Source organism: Melopsittacus undulatus, chromosome 2, assembly GCF_012275295.1.
Source record: "Melopsittacus undulatus isolate bMelUnd1 chromosome 2, bMelUnd1.mat.Z, whole genome shotgun sequence".
NCBI classification, from domain to species: Eukaryota; Metazoa; Chordata; class Aves; order Psittaciformes; family Psittaculidae; genus Melopsittacus; species Melopsittacus undulatus.
Window position 1 is genome coordinate 31216257 of NC_047528.1, and position 10116 is coordinate 31226372.

Sequence of the window (10116 nt, forward strand, 5' to 3'; positions counted from 1 at the left end):
TGCATTGAGTTTTTCTGGTCATTTCACATCCCTTTTCTTTGAGGTTGCTCAGAAAGGACCATGGAGACTATGGCATGTCCATCAAGACCCTTCTCTGTTCCCCACTGAACTGGGAGAGCTGCATTGCCCCTGAGCACCTTTGTGCTTAGGGTGAGATGTGGTGCAGAAACTTGGTAAGTTCTCACTGGAGAACCCAGCAAACAGTGCCGTGGTTTAACTGGAGCCATGGACCGCTTGGATAGGTATTTCCCTGAGAGATGAAAGACAGGGGAGAGAGAGACTGAGAGCAACCATCATTTCTGGGCTCTCCTTGTCCTCCCTCCATGGCTTTCCTTACAAAACCAAGCTCTAGCAAGAACAATGACAATAACTTTGGCCTGGCTGGGGCCCAATCTCCTTTCCTGAAGATGTGATTTGATAATCTGGAGCAGCAGGTTCCTCATGTGTGTCCAGTGTGGACTGCTGAGGGGAGGAAATGGCATGAAGAGAGCTGGGGACCTTCCACCTGGGACAGCTTGGAAGAGTGAGGGATGGAGGGAGGAATGCAGCCTGTGAACTGTCAAATAATCAGATCTCCATGTGCTATAGCCTGTCTGCTTTGTGCCATGCATGGCATGAGGGAGAGCAGAGGAGCCGGAACACACCACTGCAGGAATATGGACTAATTGGAGAGGGGGTGGCAGTGGCCTCTGTCCACCAGTTTGTCCTCCTTGAGGTCCTGCAAGTACAGAAGCAAAGCCCAACCCCACCACTGTGCTGGGGCAATGTCAGGGAGGGCTGAGGATGGTCCTGGCCTTTCCCTGCTCCTTGCCAGCAAGGCTTTCTACTCACTGATGCCTCAAGCTGTTCACCTGTCCTTGCACACTCTGGCAGAGACCATAAGGATGTGTTCCAGTCAGTTTTGGTGCTGTTTTGGGGAAAGAAGAGTTAGCTTTCAGAGGGCTAGATAAATACTGTGCAGAATTGCACTAGGTGGAGAGAACTGCCTCACAGCTACTCTGCCTTCCTCTCTTTGAAGGTCTCCACCACTCACGGCCTTGGTGGCCCAGAGGAGGTGCTCAAGGTGGCTGATTTCCTTCCGTCTGCCCACGGGAAGCCACGTTTGTCACCAGTCATGACCACACATGACTCCCCTCTCCTGCAAGGAGGTGTTGCAGCTCTCCCAGAGCATCCTGTTGCCATAAGGGAAGCCTGCTCTTCCTGTCCGGGACCAGCAAAGTGGCTCTGTGGGACCGATGTCTCCCATGCAAGCTTGGCCTGATGAAAAGATCTTTGTTCCCCCACTGCCTGCTCTTGTTGGCACTGAAGAAACCTGGCCTGCAGCTGTGGCAATACTGGTTTTAAAAACAGAGGTGGCTGGCACAGGCTTTGCTCTGTGGTTGAGAAGCTGCTGGGTGGTCCCTTGTGTGATGAGTTAGTTAATGTGTGAAGAGGTCGGAAGAAGGAGTAAAGCACCGAGCATTTCTCTCACCTTCTGAGGATAATGCATGTTAAAGATCAACTTGTGTTTGCTTGCAATGTGATTTGTATAATTATTTAAAGCCTGTTAGCATATTTTCCTCAAGGGATGGAAAATCCTCAGCTAAAGGATCCGTACACCAGAACAGAGATCTCTGTTGTATGCTGAAGGTCTGCACTCACACCCAGGCACCAGCACTCTGTGCAGTGCAAATACCATGCAAATACTCACCTTCCCAGCTCTGGACGAAGCCTCATGACAGCTTTTTCTCCACATCTACAAATCACCAGTCACCAAAGGGCACTTTGTAGGGCAGCTGGGGCTATAAATGGAAGGTACCTGATATGAAGAAGGCTTTACAAGATAGTTCAGAACCTCAGCCCTTTCCAAGTCTGTGCTTGGCTGTGTGTGCTTGCATGGTGCAAGGTGGGATAATGTTGAGATATCCAGAGAAGAACATCTGGGACTCTAGTTGATGCTGAAGAAAGAGCCTTCTGCTTCAACGCATCTCATCTCCACACAGCTGCACAGTGCAAGGCTGCATGAGGATGTGCAGAGACAATGTGGGAGCTGAACTGACTGGGTCCTAGGTGCTCTTGCTCTGCCTGACATAGTTTCTTGCTCCAATTTACTAAACTGTGACTAACAGCACATGCAAAGCTGACCCTCATACTGCTGAAATCCCAAGGGATGGTGCTTCTCCCTTCTCCATCACCTTCCCCATGGAGTGCCAGCTTGCCAGTTCTGGCATCTCTGAGTCTGACCTGCAACCTCCCATTTAAAAGGCAAAAAGCTCTTGATGGTTCTCAGCTTCGAGAGAAACAGCTGTGTTTCATGTGAGTAGATCTGTGTTGGGCAGGGTCAGATGGCAGAGCAGGACTTCTCTTCAGCATCCGCATTGTACCTAGAAGGTGTTACACAGGAAACAAGCTGTACCTGGCACAAGCTCCTCCTTTCATCTCCTTCTGTTACACTGAGCAATGAGCTCTACAGAGCTGCTAGCAGCTGCAGCCATGGTGGCTGTGGGCAGGTTGGACATGTTTCAGATAGGTGTGAGAGGGTACTAGGGCTTTCCTGTCCTTGGCACCATTCATGCTGGTTTCTCCATGGGGAGCCTCCCTGAAGAAGGGATGGGCTGTGGACTGTTTCACAGCTTAGATACTGGGCGTGCAACAGGGACCCCTCTTCCCCTGGCTGGGGAACTACATTCCCACCTGGGTGGACACATGCCACTAGGTTTTCCCAGCTCTGCTTAGTGCTACGGGTTCTGATGCACCCATGTACTGGAGTGGGCACCACATTGCCTTGTCTGTGCTGGTGCCTGCAGCACCTCTTTTTTCCTGGCAGCACAAACAGCAGGGACATTGCTTAGATTTGCTCTGACATTGTAATGGGGGACCCCAGAGACTGATGCTGTTTGTACTGGCAAGGCCCGACGTCCTTGTGGCATTTGAGCTGGGTCACCGCAGATCCAAATTGCTGTTGATTTTTATTTCATGTTTGCTCATGAAAGCTGGACTCCAGGCTCAGCTGGGGCACAGTGGCTGGTTTCCATGAGGTCCACCCTTCAGCCAGTTTTACAGCTGAGTTGGCCGAGGTGCAAAGAGGTCAAGAGCCCCAAGTGAAACAGGCTGAACGGGCGGCTCATTAAGGGCTGAACTCCAGACCCGTGTTCCCGGCCCTCTGCTCTAATCACCAGGCAAGATGTGGGAGAGCCTCATGGGGCTGATGCTGATGAAAGAAAAGTCAACAGATTTATTTTTCAGCTTTATTAGCAAAGTGAAGTAAAGCCAACGTGCCTGACTCCATTATTGAGCCAGTAATCTCTGCGTGCTTACATCCAGAGCTTCCCAGCCGTTTAACTAGGAGACTGAACAATAAAATATGCTAGGTCTGGAATGGCTCAAGTAGGAGGTAAGCCGTCTAATTGAAGAAGTTGTGGCGGGAATCTCACCCCAGGGGTCTGTCCCTTGGGATTAACAGTTTGCTGACATCTGGGTTGTGTGGCACTGCTGCCTTGCCCTGGGTCCCACCAGAGCTAATGGCAGGGAGCCAGGGAACAAAACAAGTCCTCAAACTCATACAACAGGGATGATGAAGATTTTTCTACTGTTGACATGGAGGCCTTCGGGAAAAAGAAACTGGCACTTCCACCCAGAGACATATGGTTGTGACTTCTCTTGGCTTGCAGAGCCACAGAAGAAATAAGTGGGGATGGGAAAATACAGTCTCTTCTGCCGATACTGGAGTTGTCCTGACAGAGACTCCCCACACACTGTCACTGCCTTGTCTTATGCAATTTTAAAGTTTGGGGGTCATAAGTCTTAGGCTCTACAGAGGCATCTGGATGGGACAGGTTGATGGGCCAAGGCCAGTTGAACCAGTGAGGTTCAACAATGTCCCGCACTTGTGCCAAAATACCCCCATGCAATGCTACAGGTCTGGGGAAGAGTGGCCGTAAATCTGCTCATCGGAAATGGACCTGGGGGTGCTGATTGATGGAGCTGAACATGATCCAGCTTGTGCCCAGGCAGCCAAGAAGGCCAACAGCATCCTGACTTGTATCAGCAACAGTGTGGCCAGCAGGACCAGCACAGTGATCATCCCCCTGTACTGGCACTGGTGAGGCTGCACCTTGAATCCTGTGTTCAGTTCTGGGCCCCTCACTACAAGAGAGACATTGAGGTGCTGGAGCTGGTCCAAAGAAGGGCAGCAAAGCTGGTGGAGAAGGGTCTGGAGCACAGGTGTGATAAGGAACAGCTGAGGGATCTGGGGGTGTTTGGTCTGGAGAGAAGGAGGCTCAGCAGGGACCTTATTGCTCTCTACAACTGTCTGACAGGAGGTTGTAGTGAGGTGGGGGTCAGTCTATTCTCCCAAGTAACAAGTGATAGGACAAGAGGTCACGGCCTCTTGTAACACAGCCAAGCTGTGACAAGGGATGTTTAGACTGAATATCAGGAAGAATTCCTTCACCAAAAGGGTGCTCAGGCATTGGAACAGGCTGCACAGGGAAGTGGTGGAATCACTGTCCCTGGAAGTGTTTAAAAGGCATGTAGATGTGGTGTTTAGAGGCATGGTTTAAGGGTGAACATGGCAGTGCTAGGTGTACAGTTAGACTTGATGATCCTAAATGTCTTTTCCAACCTAAATGATTCTATGATTCTATGATTCCAACATCAATTGCTTGGGATGTCCCCTTTGTGAAGAATGCACGAGCCCCTTTTGAACAGAGTATTCTCTCCTGTTTTGGCAAAGCAGTCCCAGGTCCATCTCTGCCCAGTCATGTGCCTACATTTGTGACATGCCAGGGTCTCAGGGGAAGGCTCCTGCTTCTGCCTGTGTGCTTCCCCAGCTGCAGGCAACACCGAGGCCTCAGCCACTGCTAGGGAGAAATAGTTTAATTTTCCTGAAATAAGGTTCTGAACTAGTTAAGAGAAAGGGGGAGCAGCTAGAATTTGGAGAAACTGCAGTCTATTTCTTTCTCTTTTCCTGTGAACAAGACAATGCCGATTACTAATTCAGGTGCAGACCTTTGGTGGCCACTAGGTAGGTGAGATATGCCCCACTATCAGCTAGTCGTCATGAATTTGCACTTGCCTCTCCTTCTGGTAGTCCATCAACATGAAACCAAGTCACCACCAAAGCTCCTGTCTCCCTGCTTCCTCTTTCTCTTGTGATCCTGTTGGAGCCATTTACCGATGCAGATGATAAAATGAATATGGGGAAGTAAAAAGGAAAAAAAAAAGCATTCAAATGGGCTAAAGCAAAGGGACTGAAGTGGACATGCAGGCTGAGGATGCCCTGGGAATGGAGTCTCACATGGGCTCAGAGCCCGCCGTAAATCTAACCAAAGCACTCAGCCTGTTTTGAAATCCACCCCCAGCCTTTACTTTTCACAAACTCGGGAAGAAAACGGCAAATTAATCCTTTTCTAAAAAGGATGAGTCGGTTTCCTGTCATTCTCCACGCGGCTCAGGATATGATAGCTCCTGCTGCATAAATACAGATTGTTTCTTTTCACAACTTCCCTTTCATCAGACTGCTAGGGAGGCCTGGAGGTTGTTAAAAAATGTGAAGGAAACTTGCTTCCCAATTAAGGTCAATCTCTTTTATCAGAGTCTTTGCATATAAACCTCACTTTCAGAAGGATTTCTATGAACTCCATCCCCAGTTCTGACAAACTGGGAGATGCCCAAATCTCTGAAGAAGCCGAAGAAGCGTCTGATTTCTTTCCCAGCTCGCAGCGCAAAGCAGGGATCGGATCTGTCATGATGACTGAGAACATGTCACAACAATCTGTTTGCGTTCTTCGGGAAAGAAAAACATCTTTCTCACCGCAAGCTGTAAGCTAATTTGGAGATTTTGGAAGCTGACATGCAACCTGATTAAAATGACCTCAGGCCAACCATTCTTAGGCAGCTCGACAATTAAAGTCTAGACCTATCTGTAGCTCGGGGTTTTTTTTTCCCTTCAAATCCCTTTCAGGGAGGAAGGAGTTCTGTGTTTTTATTTTTAAATCTACATAGTTGGATTTTTTCTCTTACACTTTGCTTCTACTGTAGCAGAATGTGCTAAGGGGATCTATATTTCTTCACATTCTGGGCAGATGAAACTCGTACACAGAAGCCCTGGTTTCTTGCCTGCTGGAAAAATATACTGAATATCCAAGGACATAATACATGAATAAACTCAAGGACTTTAAGAAATACCCAAGGCACTTTGTGGCCTACATAAAGCTGGCCTCCGAGGTAGAAATGTTGTGCCCTCAATTTTCCAAAGTCGGTGGATATTTCTGTAATGACTATCGTACTACTACTTCTCGAGTCACTTTTTGGGTGTTTTGCAATTAGTTAAGCACTGGGATTGGTTTATTAATCCACGGAGTTTTTGTGAATGCAGTGATTTCTCAACCAGCAAGCAATGAAAAATAAATGGGTGGCTCCTGGCAGGATGTTTGTCAGACCACGAGCAACCCCCGAGTTTAATTCAGTGGCTTGGGGACACCTGGCAATTTGTCTGTGAATGTTTTAATGCATGTTTCTTTAAGATATCACTGCCATGGTCATTCAGCCAAGGTAAATCCAGGAGAGATTTCTCCTTTGCTGATTTGGCTCAGCTTGGGCCATCGGCTGGTTTCTAGCTTGTCAACAGGCTGAACTGATTGACAGCCTGGGTTTTGCTAATGCTCTTCACAGTGTAATGAGATCCCCTAAATGGCTTTATTTATTAATTCAAATTACATACTTTTGAATTACATGCTAAACTGGAGTAACTTGCAGACTAACTTTTCAGCACCACTGAAATATCCTGTAGAGCTAAGGCTGTTTGATACCAGTTCATAGAACCACAGAATCACAGAACAGTAGAATGATTTCAGCTGGAAGGGATCTTAAAGCTCCTCTGGTTCCAGCCCCTATGCCACAGAGACATCTTCCACTAGACCAGCTTGCTCAGAGCCCCTTCCAGCCTGGCCTTGAGCACTGCCAGGGATGGGGCATTCACCACTTCTTAGTGCGACCCGTGCCAGTGTCTCACCATCCTCACAGTAAAGAACATCTTCCTAATGTCTAACCTATATCTCCCCTTTGTCAGCTTAAAGTCATTCCCTCTTGTCCTGTCATGACCTGCTCTTGCAAAAAGTCCCTCTTCAGATGTTTTGTAGGCCTCTTCAGGCACTTGAAGATGCTCTAAGGTCTCCATGCAACCTTCTCTTCTCCACGCAGAACAACTCCAACTTTCTCAGCCTGTCTTCATAGAAGAGGTGCTCCAGCCCCCTGATCATCTTCATGGCCTCCTCTGGAGTCACTCTAACAGACCCATGTTCATATGCTGGGGATCCCAGAGCTGGATGCAGTATCCAGGTGGGTCTTACAAGAGCAGAATAGAGGGTGAGAATCACTTCCCTCTATCTGCTGGTCACGCTCCTTTTGATGCACGACCAGCATCAAAAGGAGGTTCCATACCACTGAGCCAGGGTGGGATATTTCTTACATGTAAGAATGAGATGGAGGTAGGGGATGCTGGTGGCTGTACACTGGGGACCCACAGTGCATCCCTGCAGGCCCACCTCCAGCCCAGGCAGCTCATTGCCCTGTATTTTTCTAACTGCTCAGGGAAAATGAACATTTGAGCTTTTCCCACCTGTTTGTACAACTCTGCCTTGGCTTTACCCCTTGCAAGACTTTTCATCTTGGATCACTTGTAGAGGAATCTGCCTCCCGGCCCTTTTGTTTCCACAGACATGCTGGAAACTTCCCCTGAGGAGGTGCAGGAGATGTCTTCCAGGGGCACAAATCCAAGGAAAGTTGGGTGGAGGTTGGGCATAACTTCCAGGCAGGCCGATCATCCTTTCCTGCTCTTCCTTGCCCTGGGGAGCCCCTGGCCTGTCCTGCCATGCCCTGCAGTCCTCTCACAGGCCCTCACATCCCAGTCCCAGTCCTGGGTGGGAGCTGACGGAGCCCACTCAGCTGGCATCCTTTTGGGGAATATCACCTTTGGTGAATTTACACCAAGTGGTGACGGACACCCTCCCTGCGACAGCGTGCCCCCAGGACCAGGCAGGAGGAATCAGCAACTGAACTGATACAGAAATCGGCAGCTGAACCTTGTTGCAGTGGGTAAAAAGCAGCTGCAGATTTCAAGGCTGAGCCTCCTATCCTGCACCAGTATACAAGCTGGAACCCTCATGAAAATAAGGAGCTGCATTAACCAGAGTGCTTCTACATCTTACAAGACATCACAATTTCAGCATAACCCTGTCCTGCTCTGCCTTCATAGGGGAGGCTGCTGGAGTCTCCTGAATCTGCTTCTTTCACTTACTACTGATGTTTCTGAAACCCTGGCCCCAGTTTTGGGCTGGACCCGCACCTCCATCTAGTGGCAGCCCTGTCTGAGGGGTAGGGGGCTCCGTGTGGGATCTGGGGCTTTGCCCTCATCAGGAGCCACATCCATCCCTTGTCCCTAGCCAGGACATCTCAGGAGCCTAATTTAAAAGAAAGCAAACTCCAGCTGGAAGAAGCCCTTTAGCAAGACCCCCTGCCCTGGGGTATGCTGGATGGTGGTGGGGAGGGTCAGGGTAATTGCTCTCGGGGACCAAACATGCTTTGGATTAGTTGATGTGCTTTGATTAATTTGTGTATGAGCTCCTAATGACAAGGCAGGCTGCCAGAGCACAGCTCCGCTGCAGAGCTGGCACCAGCTGCAGGCTCCAGCGCAACTACCGGCGGAGGCAGATTCCTTCACTATCTCATTTATCATCATTGCTTCCAGTCCAATTTCGTTCACGCCTCACATTTTTGATTGTCTGGGATTAAACATTACCAGAGGAAATAATACTAATAGCCTTTCACTGCGAAAAAAAAACTGGCTTCTAAGGCATTTGTTATGGAAAGGATTATAATAAATTAAATGCTTAAACTAGCACTGCGCAAGCATTTTTGTCTTGGATCAAAATGTTTGCACTGGCTGTTTAAACATTTAATTTATTATAATGAGAAATATCATTGTAAAAATAAGCATGTTAATTAAACCTGAGTTTTGCAAATGTGAGTCATCCCATGTGGACACAGTATAATGAATATAGACAGGTAGAGTCTGCATGCCCTTTTTTTTCTCATTAAGAAAATTAACATTTACATCTTTAAACCCTGCAGCTATTAGTTATTTTTAATGAACTGTGTTGCCATTTGAAAGTTAAGCTCTTATATGATGCAATCAGATACTGCTAGGTCAGGGAAGAACTTTGCTAATTAAGTTGCAGAGAAGTTCTTTGCCACGGATAATTGATTAAAGTTGTTATATGGATAATCAGTTTACACAGTTAAATAAATAAAAATAACTAACTGCTAAGAAAACCCAGCTCACCTCAGGGTGGTGAAACACAGCAGAATCCTGGCCAACTCAGGACTCAAAGGAGCCATGAATTTGGAAGCAACAGACTGAACCTCTTTGTTATCGTCTGACAGGGGAGTGTGGGACCATGGGGACCTTTACAAAGGCAATTTGGGCAGTGATGGTTTGTTGCTGGTGTGGGTGTGAGAGGATGGAGGCAAGATGCTCTTTCCCTTTCAAGGAAAGTAATTGGAAGCAATTTTTCTGCCTTGTCATGCCACTGGTGTCTGGTGCATCCATCTGGTCATGTCCTGAATTCATCGTAGGTGCCAGGTTGTATGCTGATACGTAAACAAAAAGCATTTGGATTTACTCTCAGCTTTCTCACATATGTGTTGTGGGGCCTTGGACGTGTTCTTTTACCTCCTGGGTGTTCATAAAATTCTCTGAGTTACAGCCCTGCAAACAGTCGAGGTAGTGTTACTCCGGTTTAATTAACATCCTGCCAAGCTGTGTGTTCGGAAGTATCTCGGATCTCTTGTTATCGTGCATTACTCAGACAGGCTGCCAGCCCTGGTTGAATCCCATTTCTGAAGTGGTCCAGCTCCTGAGGATGGAAGGAGGAACATCTTTGGTACAGCAGTGAGACTAAACTCTGGAAAAGGAGGAGACGGGATGCCCCCACTCAAGGGCCACACTCCAAGTGGTCCCAAATGCAGAGACTTAGGCAGTAGAAAATTTGCAGGCAAAAGCAACATTAAGGTCTTGATCTGTGGAGGTGCCTCCTCATGCTGTTCTCTAGGTAGGTGTCCACTGACCCTGCTCCT